Source organism: Cherax quadricarinatus, chromosome 4 (genome assembly GCF_038502225.1).
Source record: "Cherax quadricarinatus isolate ZL_2023a chromosome 4, ASM3850222v1, whole genome shotgun sequence".
NCBI classification, from domain to species: Eukaryota; Metazoa; Arthropoda; class Malacostraca; order Decapoda; family Parastacidae; genus Cherax; species Cherax quadricarinatus.
The window spans coordinates 51,367,701-51,384,386 of NC_091295.1; the positions used below are offsets into that span (position 1 = coordinate 51,367,701).

Below are 16,686 nucleotides of genomic sequence, written 5' to 3' on the forward strand. Positions count from 1 at the left end.
TTTAAACATGATAAATATACCCATAGTAGAATAAATTAACATAAATATGAGATATTTCTCTAGCCCGCTTGCTGAGTGAACTACAACCATTCGCGCGCCCACACACACACACAGGAATGAGGAACTACCTGAACGGGGTTCAGTGGGACAGAGAACTGGCAGGGAAGCCAGTTAATGAGATGATGGAATATGTAGCAACAAAATGCAAGGAGGCTGAGGAGAGGTTTGTACCCAAGGGTAACAGGATTAATGAAAAAGCCAGGATGAGCCCATGGTTTACCCAAAGGTGCAGGGAGGCAAAAACCAAGTGTGCTAGGGAATGGAAGAAATATAGAAGGCAAAGGACCCAGGAGAATAAGGAGAACAGTCGTAGAGCCAGAAACGAATATGCACAGATAAGAAGGGAGGCCCAAAGACAATATGAAAATGACATAGCAGCGAAAGCCAAATCTGACCCGAAACTGTTGTACAGCCACATCAGGAGGAAAACAACAGTCAAGGACCAGGTAATCAGGCTAAGGAAGGAAGGAGGAGAGACAACAAGAAATGACCGTGAAGTATGTGAAGAACTCAACAAGAGATTCAAAGAAGTGTTCACAGAGGAGACAGAAGGGACTCCAGAAAGACGGAGAGGTGGGGCACACCACCAAGTGCTGGACACAGTGCACACAACCAAGGAAGAAGTGAAGAGGCTTCTGAGTGAGCTAGATACCTCAAAGGCAATGGGGCCAGATAACATCTCCCCATGGGTATTGAGAGAGGGAGCAGAGGTGCTATGTGTACCCCTAACAACAATATTCAATACATCTATCGAAACAGGGAGATTGCCTGAGGCATGGAAGACAGCAAATGTAGTCCCAATCTTTAAAAAAGGAGACAGACATGAAGCATTAAACTACAGACCAGTGTCACTGACATGTATAGTATGCAAAATCATGGAGAAGATTATCAGGAGAAGGGTGGTGGAACACCTAGAAAGTAATGATCTCATCAACAGCAGCCAACATGGTTTCAGGGACGGGAAATCCTGTGTCACAAACCTACTGGAGTTCTATGACATGGTGACAGCAGTAAGACAAGAGAGAGAGGGGTGGGTGGATTGCATTTTCTTGGACTGCAAGAAGGCGTTTGACACAGTTCCACACAAGAGATTGGTGCAAAAACTGGAGGACCAAGCAGGGATAACAGGGAAGGCACTACAATGGATCAGGGAATACTTGTCAGGAAGACAGCAGCGAGTCATGGTACGTGGCGAGGTGTCAGAGTGGGCACCTGTGACCAGCGGGGTCCCACAGGGGTCAGTCCTAGGTCCAGTGCTGTTTCTGGTATTTGTGAACGACATGACGGAAGGAATAGACTCTGAGGTGTCCCTGTTTGCAGATGACGTGAAGTTGATGAGAAGAATTCACTCGATCGAAGACCAGGCAGAACTACAAAGGGATCTGGACAGGCTGCAGACCTGGTCCAGCAATTGGCTCCTGGAGTTCAATCCCACCAAGTGCAAAGTCATGAAGATTGGGGAAGGGCAAAGAAGGCCGCAGACGGAGTACAGTCTAGGGGGTCAGAGACTACAAACCTCACTCAAGGAAAAAGATCTTGGGGTGAGTATAACACCAGGCACATCTCCTGAAGCGCACATCAACCAAATAACTGCTGCAGCATATGGGCGCCTAGCAAACCTCAGAACAGCATTCCGACATCTTAATAAGGAATCATTCAGGACCCTGTACACCGTGTACGTTAGGCCCATATTGGAGTATGTGGCACCAGTTTGGAACCCACACCTAGCCAAGCACGTGAAGAAACTAGAGAAAGTGCAAAGGTTTGCAACAAGACTAGTCCCAGAGCTAAGAGGTATGCCCTACGAGGAGAGGTTAAGGGAAATCAACCTGACGACACTGGAGGACAGGAGAGATAGGGGGGACATGATAACGACATACAAAATACTGAGAGGAATTGACAAGGTGGACAAAGACAGGATGTTCCAGAGATTGGACACAGTAACAAGGGGACACAGTTGGAAGCTGAAGACACAGATGAATCACAGGGATGTTAGGAAGTATTTCTTCAGCCACAGAGTAGTCAGTAAGTGGAATAGTTTGGGAAGCGATGTAGTGGAGGCAGGATCCATACATAGCTTTAAGCAGAGGTATGATAAAGCTCACGGCTCAGGGAGAGTGACCTAGTAGCGATCAGTGAAGAGGCGGGGCCAGGAGCTCGGACTCGACCCCCGCAACCTCAACTAGGTGAGTACACACACAACTATTCTCAGAACCATACAACCTATCACACCATCCCAACACACACTACAATCCATACCCACAGCCTCCACCCAACACTGAGCATTAGAATCCCACAGTATGCCACCAAGTCTCCCATCCTCACAGGCCCCCCAAACCACAGTGTTGGAAAGGAAACTGAAGGTATGGTACACAAACGCTGATGGAATAACAAATAAGTGGGAGGAGTGGCATGAAAGAGTCAAAGAAGCATCACCAGACATCATAGCTCTCACAGAAACCAAGCTTACAGGTATGATAACAGATGCCATCTTTCCAACGGGATACCAAATCCTGAGGAAAGACAGAGGGAACAGGGGGGGTGGAGGAGTGGCATTGCTGATCAAAAATCGCTGGAATTTTGATGAGCTGGAGAGAGGAGGCAGCGGAGAAGAAAGTGATTACGTAGCGGGAACGCTTCACTCTGGAGGTCCCAAGGTGGTAATAGCAGTGATGTATAACCCACCGCAGAACAGCAGGAGGCCAAGGCAAGAGTACGACGAGAGCAATAGAGCGATGGTTGACACACTGGCTAGAGTGGCCAGAAGAGCTCGTGCATGCAGGGCAAAGCTCCTGATAATGGGAATGTTAATGAGATGATGGAATATGTAGCAAGAAAATGCAAGGAGGCTGAGGAGAGGTTTGTACCCAAGGGTAACAGGAATAATGAAAAACCAAGGATGAGCCCAGGGTTTACCCAAAGGTGCAGGGAGGCAAAAACCAAGTGTGCTAGGGAATGGAAGAAATATAGAAGGCAAAGGACCCAGGAGAATAAGGAGAGCAATCGTAGAGCCAGAAACGAATATGCACAGATAAGAAGGGAGGCCCAAAGACAATATGAAAACGACATAGCAGCAAAAGCCAAATCTGACCCGAAACTGTTGTACAGCCACATCAGGAGGAAAACAACAGTCAAGGACCAGGTAATCAGGCTAAGGAAGGAAGGAGGAGAGACAACAAGAAGTGACCGTGAAGTATGTGAGGAACTCAACAAGAGATTCAAAGAAGTGTTCACAGAGGAGACAGAAGGGGCTCCAGAAAGACGGAGAGGTGGGGCACACCACCATGTGCTGGACACAGTGCACACAACCGAGGAAGAGGTGAAGAGGCTTCTGAGTGAGCTAGATACCTCAAAGGCAATGGGGCCAGATAACATCTCCTCATGGGTATTGAGAGAGGGAGCAGAGGTGCTATGTGTACCCCTAACAACAATATTCAATACATTTATCGAAACAGGGAGATTGCCTGAGGCATGGAAGACAGCAAATGTAGTCCCAATCTTTAAAAAAGGAGACAGACATGAAGCATTAAACTACAGACCAGTGTCACTGACATGTATAGTATGCAAAATCATGGAGATTATCAGGAGAAGAGTGGTGGAACACCTAGAAAGGAACGATCTCATCAACAGCAGCCAACATGGTTTCAGGGACGGGAAATCCTGTGTCACAAACCTACTGGAGTTCTATGACATGGTGACAGCAGTAAGACAAGAGAAAGAGGGGTGGGTGGATTGCGTTTTCTTGGACTGCAAGAAGGCGTTTGACACAGTTCCAGAAGAAAAAACATATGTTGGTATTTTATGCTAACAGTCGAAGTGCAAGAAATAAAATTAATGAACTACGTTTGGTAGGATTTGCTGGGAACTTTGATATCATTGCATTAACTGAAACGTGGTATGATTTAAAGAGTCGGGATGTGACTGCTGAGTGTAATATTCAGGGATTTAAGTTGTTCAATGTGGATAGATGTAATGGGAAGGGGGGAGGAGTTGCATTGTATGTTCGAGAAAATATTAATTGTTGCATAAAAACAGGTATAAAAATAGATGGAGCAGTAACAGAGTCTGTTTGGGTAGAGTTCGTGGAGGGTCAAGAAAAACTAATTCTAGGTGTAATATACCGACCTCCAGGCTTGGATCACGATAGAGGGAGACTTCTTTGGGACGAAATTGTTAGGGCTTCTGGACACAGTAACATAGTCATAGTAGGGGACTTTAACTTTAGTCAAATTGACTGGAATTCTTTGACAGGTAATCTAGAGTCCAGTGACTTTATGGAAACAGTTCAGGACTGTTTTCTGAAACAGAGTGTAACTGAGCCTACCAGGGGTAATAATTTGCTAGACCTAGTCTTGTCAAATAAGGAAACACTCGTGAATAATCTGGAGATCACTGAAGAGCTTGGCGCAAGTGATCACAAATCCATCACTTTTAGCATTAATTGGGAATGCAAGAATAATGATAATACAGTAAAAATCCCTGATTTTCGTTCTGCCGATTATAATGGACTTAGGGAACATCTGTCTAATCTTGATTGGGGTTATCTAGCTAATGATTTTATTGACGATAATCATACTTATGAATATGAAGGGATATGCTTTTATGATTGTTTTCTTAATAATGTACACAGTGCCCAGAGTATATACATTCCCCAGAGAGAAATTAGGTCTAATAATAACGATCCCAAATGGGTTAACAGGAGGCTAAAGCATCTATTAGGGGAGAAAAAAGGAATTTATAGGCACATCAGAAGAGGAGAGGTTAACCTTACTGACCAATATGTTCAGCTTAAACGAGAAGTAAAAAGGGCGATTAGAAAGGCTAAACGTGACTATGAAATTAGAGTTGCTAATGAATCAAAGACTAATCCAAAGGGGTTCTTTCAAGTGTATAGGACGAAGGTGAAGGAAAAAGTAGGACCTCTGAAATCTGGGAATGGACAGCTGACGGATAATGAACTGGAAATGTGTTCCTTATTTAATGACTATTTTTTGTCAGTTTTTACACAGGAAGATGTAAATGAGATTCCAGTAATTAACAATTATTTAGTTCCTGATGAATTTAAGTTAACTAATATTACTGTCACGAGGGACATGGTTATTAAACAGATAGACAAACTGAAACAAAATAAGTCCCCGGGACCCGATGAGTTGTTTTCAAGGGTACTTAAGGAATGCAAGATGGAGCTTAGTCAGCCATTAACGAGTGTATTCAATGCGTCCATCCTTACCAGTGTTGTGCCAGAGTTGTGGAAGATGGCTAATGTGGTTCCTATATTCAAATCAGGGGATAAGTCCACTCCTTCAAATTACCGTCCAATAAGCCTGACATCTATAGTGGGCAAGTTATTAGAATCAATTATAGCTGACATTATCAGAAGTCACCTTGAAGAGTATAACTTGATAAATGAATCTCAGCATGGATTCACGAGAGGTCGTTCCTGCCTGACAAACTTACTGACGTTCTTCAATAGAACATTTGAGGCAGTTGACAGTGATAAGGAATATGATATTGTTTATTTGGATTTTAGTAAAGCCTTCGACAGAGTACCTCACAAGAGACTCTTAAGAAAAGTGGCAGCTCATGGTATAGAAGGTAAAGTTCTAGCATGGATTGAGGCATGGCTTACCAATAGAAAGCAGAGAGTTACCATTAATGGAGTGAAATCTGAATGGGGATTAGTCACTAGTGGCGTTCCACAAGGATCAGTTTTAGGCCCTCTCCTGTTCATAATTTACATTAATGACCTTGATGAAGGGATTACTAGTGACATGAGTAAGTTTGCTGATGATACAAAGATAGGCCGTATAATTCACTCTGAGGAGGATATCAATGAACTCCAGGACGATTTGAACAAATTAATGTCTTGGTCTGAAAAATGGCAGATGAAGTTTAATGTGGATAAGTGTAAGGTACTTGCCCTTGGTAATGAAAATAACCCTCGAAGCTATAATCTAGGTGAAGTAGAGCTTGGTCATACAGAATGTGAAAAAGACTTGGGAGTCATGGTAAGCAGAAATCTAAAGCCAAGACAGCAGTGCCTTAGTGTGCGCAACAAGGCCAACAGATTACTTGGATTTATCTCAAGAAGTATAAGTAACAGAAGTCCAAAAGTTATTTTACAGCTCTATACATCACTAGTGAGGCCTCATTTAGATTATGCTGCTCAGTTTTGGTCCCCTTACTACAGGATGGACATAGACTCGTTAGAGAACATACAGAGAAGAATGACTAAAATGATTTACTGTGTAAGGAACCTCCCGTATGAGGATAGACTTAAAGCCTTAAATCTCCACTCTCTGGAGAGGCGTAGAATGAGGGGAGATATCATTGAAGTGTATAAGTGGATGACGGGCATAAACAAGGGAGACATTAATAAAGTACTGAGGGTGTCGAACCAGGTAAGAACCAGGAATAATGGATTTAAGTTGGATAAATTTAGATTTAGAAAGGACATAGGTAAGTACTGGTTTTCTAACAGAGTTGTAGATGCGTGGAACAGTCTTCCCAGTGGGGTGATAGAGGCTAGGACCTTGGGTAGCTTTAAGAAGAGACTGGACAAATATATGAGTGGGAGGGGCTGGGTTTGATTGGTGTCAAGGGGTACGGGAGTTATTTCTTGAGTAGCTTTAGGTAGATGTCATTTTGATAAGGACCTGCCTCGTATGGGCCAGTAGGCCTTCTGCAGTGTTCCTACATTCTTATGTTCTTAAAAAATCCACACAAGAGATTGGTGCAAAAACTGGAGGACCAAGCAGGAATAACAGGGAAGGCACTACAATGGATCAGGGAATACTTGTCAGGAAGACAGCAGCGAGTCATGGTACGTGGCGAGGTGTCAGAGTGGGCACCAGTGACCAGCGGGGTCCCACAGGGGTCAGTCCTAGGACCAGTGCTGTTTCTGGTATTTGTGAACGACATGATGGAAGGAATAGACTCTGAGGTGTCCCTGTTTGCAGATGACGTGAAGTTGATGAGAAGAATTCACTCGATCGAAGACCAGGCAGAACTACAAAGGGATCTGGGCAGGCTGCAGACCTGGTCCAGCAATTGGCTCCTGGAGTTCAATCCCACCAAGTGCAAAGTCATGAAGATTGGGGAAGGGCAAAGAAGGCCGCAGACGGAGTACAGTCTAGGGGGCCAGAGACTACAAACCTCACTCAAGGAAAAAGATCTTGGGGTGAGTATAACACCAGGCACATCTCCTGAAGCGCACATCAACCAAATAACTGCTGCAGCATATGGGCGCCTAGCAAACCTCAGAACAGCATTCCGACATCTTAATAAGGAATAATTCAGGACCCTGTACACCGTGTACGTTAGGCCCATATTGGAGTATGCGGCACCAGTTTGGAACCCACACCTAGCCAAGCACGTAAAGAAACTAGAGAAAGTGCAAAGGTTTGCAACAAGACTGGTCCCAGAGTTAAGAGGTATGTCCTATGAGGAGAGGTTAAGGGAAATCAACCTGACAACACTGGAGGACAGGAGAGATAGGGGGGACATGATAACGACATACAAAATACTGAGAGGAATTGACAAGGTGGACAATGACAGGATGTTCCAGAGATTGGACACAGCAACAAGGGGACACAGTTGGAAGCTGAAGACACAGATGAATCACAAGGATGTTAGGAAGTATTTCTTCAGCCACAGAGTAGTCAGGAAGTGGAATAGTTTGGGAAGAGATGTAGTGGAGGCAGGATCCTTACATAGCTTTAAGCAGAGGTATGATAAAGCTCATGGTTCAGGGAGAGTGACCTAGTGGCGACCAGTGAAGAGGCGGGGCCAGGAGCTTGGACTCGACCCCTGCAACCTCAACTAGGTGAGTACAACAACTAGGTGAGTACACACACACACACACACACACACACACACACGTGTATATCTCTATCTTTCTCTCTCGTTTAATCTCGTTTACCACGGCATCCTACTCCACAAACTTGACCATTACGGTATAAGAGGCCATGCGCTTGCTTATTTCAAATCTTACCTTACTAATAGGTATCAGTATGTCACCATTAAAGACACAGCATCAACAACACGGCCACTTGATACTGGAGTTCTGCAGGGAAGTGTCCTTGGTCCCCTGCTCTTCCTCACATACATCAATGATCTTCCAAATGTATCCCAACACCTGAAACCCATTCTCTTTGCTGATGACACGACTTAACGTCATTTCTCACCCTAATCTTGCCACCCTCAACACCATTGTTAACGAGGAGCTGATCAAAATATCGACTTGGATGACAGCCAATAAACTTACGCTTAACACTGACAAAACCTACTATATTATGTTTGGTAGCAGAGGAGGAGATGCACAAATTAACATTAAGATCGACAACACTCTAATTACCAGACATAATGAGGGCAAATTCCTAGGCCTATACCTTGACAACAACCTGAATTTCAGCACCCATATCCAACACATAACCAAAAAAGTATCCAAAACAGTTGGGATCCTCTCCTAGATACAATACTACGTGCCGCAAAATGCCCTTCTCACACTATACCACTCACTTATCCATACCTCACCTATGCTATTTGTGCTTGAGGATCAACTGCAGCAACACACCTAAAGCCAATAATAACCCTACAAAAAGCCGCAGTAAGAATAATCACTAAATCCCATCCCTGGCAACACACCCCCCCACTCTTCATAGATCTAAACTTACTCCCTGTTCAGTACATCCACACTTACTACTGTGCAATCTACATCTACAGGACCTTAAACTCCAATATCAACCTTGACCTAAAACGCTTTCTTGATAGTTGTGACAGAACCCACAGGCATAACACCAGACACAAACATCTCTACGACATTCCCCGTGTCCGACTAAACCTTTACAAAAATTCAATATATGTCAAAGACCCTAAAATCTGGAACACCCTACCTGAGAACTCTAGAACTGCAGACACATTCATCACCTTCGAAACTACCATTAGAAAACATCTTATCTCCCTGATACACCCCGTCAACTAACTGCACGAATACCACCTGGTGGTTCACACTTACACTCACTCACCCATTTGACCATAAACAGAAATATTAATCTCAATCTTAAAATAATGAATCCTGTGATACTCCAATACTGAAACTATGTACTGTGCCAAAACAAAAGCATTCACATTGCTAAACTCACAAACTAGCATTTAGTCATTTAGCCATAATACCAACTTACCTTATAATTTGTAATATTTTAAAATTAAGAATTAAACTAAATCTGCCCGAAATGCCTAGCCATGCTAGGTGTTCTAGTGGTACACTCTGTAATCATTATTTTACTACATGTAAACCACACAATAACCAAATTCTGTAAACTCAGCATTGTAATCCTTATAGAGAGTAAACTTTGAAATTAAGACTACAAATGTTTTAAGGTAAGTAATGAGTATACTGTATATGCATTTTATCAGTCTAGGGCACTTTAAATGTCTAGTATTTAATGTGTGGATGGGGGTGGCCAGATGAGGTTACAATACCTAAAACACTATTCGGTACCTACCTGCCCTACTATTCACCTTGCACCCAATATTAAGACCATTAAGACTACAAATATTTTAAGGTAAAGATAAAGATATTTATTTATTTATTATTATTATCACACTGGCCGATTCCCACCAAGGCAGGGTGGCCCAAAAAAGAAAAACTTTCACCATCATTCACTCCATCACTGTCTTGCCAGAAGGGTGCTTTACACTACAGTTTTTAAACTACAACATTAACACCCCTCCTTCAGAGTGCAGGCACTGCACTTCCCATCTCCAGGACTCAAGTCCGGCCTGCCGGTTTCCCTGAACCCCTTCATAAATGTTACTTTGCTCACACTCCAACAGCACGTCAAGTATTAAAAACCATTTGTCTCCATTCACTCCTATCAAACACGCTCACACATGCCTGCTGGAAGCCCAAGCCCCTCGCACACAAAAACCTCCTTTACCCCCTCTCTCCAACCTTTCCTATGCCGACCCCTACCCCGCCTTCCTTCCACTACAGACTGATACACTCTTGAAGTCATTCTGTTTCGCTCCATTCTCTCTACATGTCCGAACCACCTCAACAACCCTTCCTCAGCCCTCTGGACAACAGTTTTGGTAATCCCGCACCTCCTCCTAACTTCCAAACTACGAATTCTCTGCATTATATTCACACCACACATTGCTCTCAGAAATGACATCTCCACTGCCTCCAGCCTTCTCCTCGCAGCAACATTCATCACCCATGCTTCACACCCATGTAAGAGCGTTGGTAAAACTATACTCTCATACATTCCCCTCTTTGCCTCCAAGGACAAAGTTCTTTGTCTCCACAGACTCCTAAGTGCACCACTCACTCTTTTCCCCTCATCAATTCTATGATTCACCTCATCTTTCATAGACCCATCCGCTGACACGTCCACTCCCAAATATCTGAATACATTCACCTCCTCCATACTCTCTCCCTCCAATCTGATATTCAATCTTTCATCACCTAATCTTTTTGTTATCCTCATAACCTTACTCTTTCCCGTATTCACCTTTAATTTTCTTCTTTTGCACACCCTACCAAACTCATCCACCAATCTCTGCAACTTCTCTTCAGCATCTCCCAAGAGCACAGTGTCATCAGCGAAGAGCAGCTGTGACAACTCCCACTTTGTGTGTGATTCCTTATCCTTTAACTCCACGCCTCTTGCCAAGACCCTCGCATTCACTTCTCTTACAACCCCATCTATAAATATATTAAACAACCACGGCGACATCACACATCCCTGTCTAAGGCCTACTTTTACTGGGAAATAATTTCCCTCTCTCCTACATACTCTAACTTGAGCCTCACTATCCTCGTAAAAACTCTTCACTGCTTTCAGTAACCTACCTCCTACACCATACACTTGCAACATCTGCCACATTGCTCCCCTATCCACCCTGTCATACGCCTTTTCCAAATCCATAAATGCCACAAAGACCTCTTTAGCCTTATCTAAGTACTGTTCACTTATATGTTTCACTGTAAACACCTGGTCCACACACCCCCTACCTCTCCTAAAGCCTCCTTGTTCATCTTCTATCCTATTCTCCGTCTTACTCTTAATTCTTTCAATAATAACTCTACCATACACTTTACCAGGTATACTCAGCAGACTTATCCCCGTATAATTTTTGCACTCTCTTTTATCCCCTTTGCCTTTATACAAAGGAACTATGCATGCTCTCTGCCAATCCCTAGGCACCTTACCCTCTTCCATACATTTATTAAATAATTGCACCAACCACTTCAAAACTATATCCCCACCTGGTTTTAACATTTCTATCTTTATCCCATCAATCCCGGCTGCCTTACCCCCTTTCATTTTACCTACTGCCTCACGAACTTCCCCCACACTCACAACTGGCTCTTCCTCACTCCTACAAGATGTTATTCCTCCTTGTCCTATACACGAAATCACAGCTTCCCTATCTTCATCAACATTTAACAATTCCTCAAAATATTCCCTCCATCTTCCCAATACTTCTAACTCTCCATTTAATAACTCTCCTCTCCTATTTTTAACTGACAAATCCATTTGTTCTCTAGGCTTTCTTAACTTGTTAATCTCACTCCAAAACTTTTTCTTATTTTCAACAAAATTTGTTGATAACATCTCACCCACTCTCTCATTTGCTCTCTTTTTACATTGCTTCACCACTCTCTTAACCTCTCTCTTTTTCTCCATATACTCTTCCCTCCTTGCATCACTTCTACTTTGTAAAAACTTCTCATATGCTAACTTTTTCTCCCTTACTACTCTCTTTACATCATCATTCCACCAATCGCTCCTCTTCCCTCCCGCACCCACTTTCCTGTAACCACAAACTTCTGCTGAACACTCTAACACTACATTTTTAAACCCACCCCATACCTCTTCGACCCCATTGCCTATGCTCTCATTAGCCCATCTATCCTCCAATAGCTGTTTATATCTTACCCTAACTGCCTCCTCTTTTAGTTTATAAACCTTCACCTCTCTCTTCTCTGATGCTTCTATTCTCCTTGTATCCCATCTACCTTTTACTCTCAGTGTAGCTACAACTAGAAAGTGATCTGATATATCTGTGGCCCCTCTATAAACATGTACATCCTGAAGTCTACTCAACAGTCTTTTATCTACCAATACATAATCCAACAAACTACTGTCATTTCGCCCTACATCATATCTTGTATACTTATTTATCCTCTTTTTCTTAAAATATGTATTACCTATAACTAAACCCCTTTCTATACAAAGTTCAATCAAAGGGCTCCCATTATCATTTACACCTGGCACCCCAAACTTAACTACCACACCCTCTCTAAAAGTTTCTCCTACTTTAGCATTCAGGTCCCCTACCACAATTACTCTCTCACTTGGTTCAAAGGCTCCTATACATTCACTTAACATCTCCCAAAATCTCTCTCTCTCCTCTGCATTCCTCTCTTCTCCAGGTGCATACACGCTTATTATGACCCACTTCTCGCATCCAACCTTTACTTTAATCCACATAATTCTTGAATTTACACATTCATATTCTCTTTTCTCCTTCCATAACTGATCATTCAACATTACTGCTACCCCTTCCTTTGCTCTAACTCTCTCAGATACTCCAGATTTAATCCCATTTATTTCCCCCCACTGAAACTCCCCTACCCCCTTCAGCTTTGTTTTGCTTAGGGCCAGGACATCCAACTTCTTTTCATTCATAACATCAGCAATCATCTGTTTCTTGTCATCCGCACTACATCCACACACATTTAAGCAACCCAGTTTTATAAAGTTTTTCTTCTTCTCTTTTTTAGTAAATGTCTTCAGGAGAAGGGGTTACTAGCCCATTGCTCCCGGCATTTTAGTCGCCTCATACGACACGCATGGCTTACGGAGGAAAGATTCTTTTCCACTTCCCCATGGACAATAGAAGAAATATAGAAGAACAAGAGCTATTTAGAAAAAGGAGAAAAACCTAGATGTATGTACAGGTGTTCCTCAACATTCGCGAGGGTTAGGGGATCAAGAGCCTCGCGAATGTTGAAAAACCGTGAATGTTTGGTGCTCCAATATATTGTAGGGAGTTTTGGAGTGGTTGGTGCAATTGTTTAATAAATGTATGGAAGAGGGTAAGGTACCTAGGGATTGGCAGAGAGCATGCATAGTTCCTTTGTATAAAGGCAAAGGGGATAAAAGAGAGTGCAAAAATTATAGGGGGATAAGTCTGTTGAGTGTACCTGGTAAAGTGTATGGTAGAGTTATAATTGAAAGAATTAAGAGTAAGACGGAGAATAGGATAGCAGATGAACAAGGAGGCTTTAGGAAAGGTAGGGGGTGTGTGGACCAGGTGTTTACAGTGAAACATATAAGTGAACAGTATTTAGATAAGGCTAAAGAGGTCTTTGTGGCATTTATGGATTTGGAAAAGGCGTATGACAGGGTGGATAGGGGGGCAATGTGGCAGATGTTGCAAGTGTATGGTGTAGGAGGTAGGTTACTGAAAGCAGTGAAGAGTTTTTACGAGGATAGTGAGGCTCAAGTTAGAGTATGTAGGAAAGAGGGAAATTTTTTCCCAGTAAAAGTAGGCCTTAGACAAGGATGTGTGATGTCACCGTGGTTGTTTAATATATTTATAGATGGGGTTGTAAGAGAAGTAAATGCGAGGGTCTTGGCAAGAGGCGTGGAGTTAAAAGATAAAGAATCACACACAAAGTGGGAGTTGTCACAGCTGCTCTTTGCTGATGACACTGTGCTCTTGGGAGATTCTGAAGAGAAGTTGCAGAGATTGGTGGATGAATTTGGTAGGGTGTGCAAAAGAAGAAAATTAAAGGTGAATACAGGAAAGAGTAAGGTTATGAGGATAACAAAAAGATTAGGTGATGAAAGATTGAATATCAGATTGGAGGGAGAGAGTATGGAGGAGGTGAACGTATTCAGATATTTGGGAGTGGACGTGTCAGCGGATGGGTCTATGAAAGATGAGGTGAATCATAGAATTGATGAGGGAAAAAGAGTGAGTGGTGCACTTAGGAGTCTGTGGAGACAAAGAACTTTGTCCTTGGAGGCAAAGAGGGGAATGTATGAGAGTATAGTTTTACCAACGCTCTTATATGGGTGTGAAGCGTGGGTGATGAATGTTGCAGCGAGGAGAAGGCTGGAGGCAGTGGAGATGTCATGTCTGAGGGCAATGTGTGGTGTGAATATAATGCAGAGAATTCGTAGTTTGGAAGTTAGGAGGAGGTGCGGGATTACCAAAACTGTTGTCCAGAGGGCTGAGGAAGGGTTGTTGAGGTGGTTCGGACATGTAGAGAGAATGGAGCGAAACAGAATGACTTCAAGAGTGTATCAGTCTGTAGTGGAAGGAAGGCGGGGTAGGGGTCGGCCTAGGAAGGGTTGGAGGGAGGGGGTAAAGGAGGTTTTGTGTGCGAGGGGCTTGGACTTCCAGCAGGCATGCTTGAGCGTGTTTGATAGGAGTGAATGGAGACAAATGGTTTTTAATACTTGACGTGCTGTTGGAGTGTGAGCAAAGTAACATTTATGAAGGGATTCAGGGAAACCGGCAGGCCGGACTTGAGTCCTGGAAAATATAATACAATTCTGCTTAACTTGTTGAACCATGAACAATCATAAAATACTTGAAAACGTCGTAAGTTGTACTAAATATATACATGTTATGCTTTAATAACATGTATGTTATTAAATACCACAGACTCCACCACTGCCTCCACCACTTCCTCAACCAATGCGAGTCCCTACTACCCTCCCTCTGACCCCCGCAACTGGCAGCCAACCCTCCCACCACTCAGTGTGGTGAGTGTTTTGTTTGTTCATTATTTGCTATTAAACTACAGTATAAATAATGTAAACACATTCATGACTGCATATTGGAATGGCTATTTGAACAGGTATTGGACGGTGACATCATGTGTATACTCTTGAACACAGCAAAGAATCAAACATTTCTGCTACTGCTAATAATAACAATAGTAATAATAATAATAATAATAATAATAATAATAATAATAATAATAATAATAATAATAATATGATATAATTGAAGAAGGAAATTGTACAAAAATACGAGGGAGTGGTTGACACATCGTCAGTGTGGCTTTGTTTATGCTGGAGTGGACATTAGTCTCCGTGCTCTTCCAAACATTTCGCAATAATTCAGCGGTTGAGGCAGTGGTAGAGGCAGTGATAGAGGCAGTGATAGAGGCAGTGGGTGAGGCAGTGGTATTTACTAACATATACGTATGTTATAAATAATAATAGTACATGTTAATATTAATAACATTTATAATAATAATAATAAATGTTATTCATAATGTACTATTATTATTTATAACATATATGTTAGTAAATATCACTGCCTCTATCGCTGCCTCTTCCACTGCCTCTACCACTGCCTCTACCACTGCCTCTACCACTGCCTCTACCACTGCCTCTTCCACTGCCTCTTCCACTGCCTCTTCCACTGCCTCTTCCACTGCCTCTTCCACTGCCTCTACCACTGCCTCTACCACTGCCTCTATCACTGCCTCTATCACTGCCTCTACCACTGCCTCTACCACTGCCTCTACCACTGCCTCTACCACTGCCTCTATCACCTCTACCACTCCAGTCACACTCAATCTACAAGCACCAAACAATGAATTATTGTGAAATGTTTGGAAGAGCACGGAGACTAATGTTCACTCCAGCATAAACAAAGCCACACTGATGATGTGTCAACCACTCCCTCGTATTTTTGTACAATTTCTTTCTTCAATTATATCGTATTATTATTATTACTATTGTTATTATTAGCAGTAGCAGAAATGTTTGATTCTTTGCTGTGTTCAAGAGTAAACACATGATGTCACCATCCAATACCTGTCCAAATAGCCATTCCAATATGCAGTCATGAATGTGTTTACATTATTTATACTGTAATTTAATAGCAAATAGTGAACAAACAAAACACTCACCACACTGAGTGGTGGGAGGGCTGGCTGCCAGTTGCGGGGGTCGGAGGGAGGGTAGTAGGGACTCGCAGGTGGCGGGAAACTTGAATATGATTTGGCGGCTGGGAATTTGGTGGCTGGGAATTTGGCGGTTGGGAATTCGCGAATGTGTGAAGCCCGCGAAAGCTGAAAACGTGAATGTTGAGGGAGACCTGTATATATATATGCATGTGTGTGTCTGTGAAGTGTGACCAAAGTGTAAGTAGGAGTAGCAAGATATCCCTGTTATCTAGCGTGTTTATGAGACAGAAAAAGAAACCAGCAATCCTACCATCATGGAAAACAGTTACAGGTTTCTGTTTCACAGTCATCTGGCAGGATGGTAGTACTTCCCTGGGTGGTTGCTGTCTACCAACCTACTACTACTTTGACAAATTACATGGTTATACAGAGGAATATAATAGTTTGGTGTACATGCCAAAAGCCCCTTTATATGCAGAACATTTCGGGCAAACTTAAACTGTCCAAACGTAGATCTACATCCACATGAATATTAAAATGGTATGAAATACTGACAGGTTGTTAGGTAAGACACATATGCAACAGTTAGGTATCTTTATTTCGAAATAAAGATACCTAACTGTTTCATATGTGTCTTACCTAACATCTACATCCACGTTCGGAGGGCTCCGAACGTA

At 42.8% G+C, this 16,686-nt stretch overlaps 1 protein-coding gene across 2 annotated transcripts in view; it reads left to right on the plus strand.

Annotated features, from left to right (window-relative positions):
• LOC128684543 (DCC-interacting protein 13-alpha) overlaps positions 1 to 16,686 on the plus strand; it is a 66,088-nt gene that overhangs the window by 14,954 nt on the left and 34,448 nt on the right. The window lies entirely within an intron of this gene.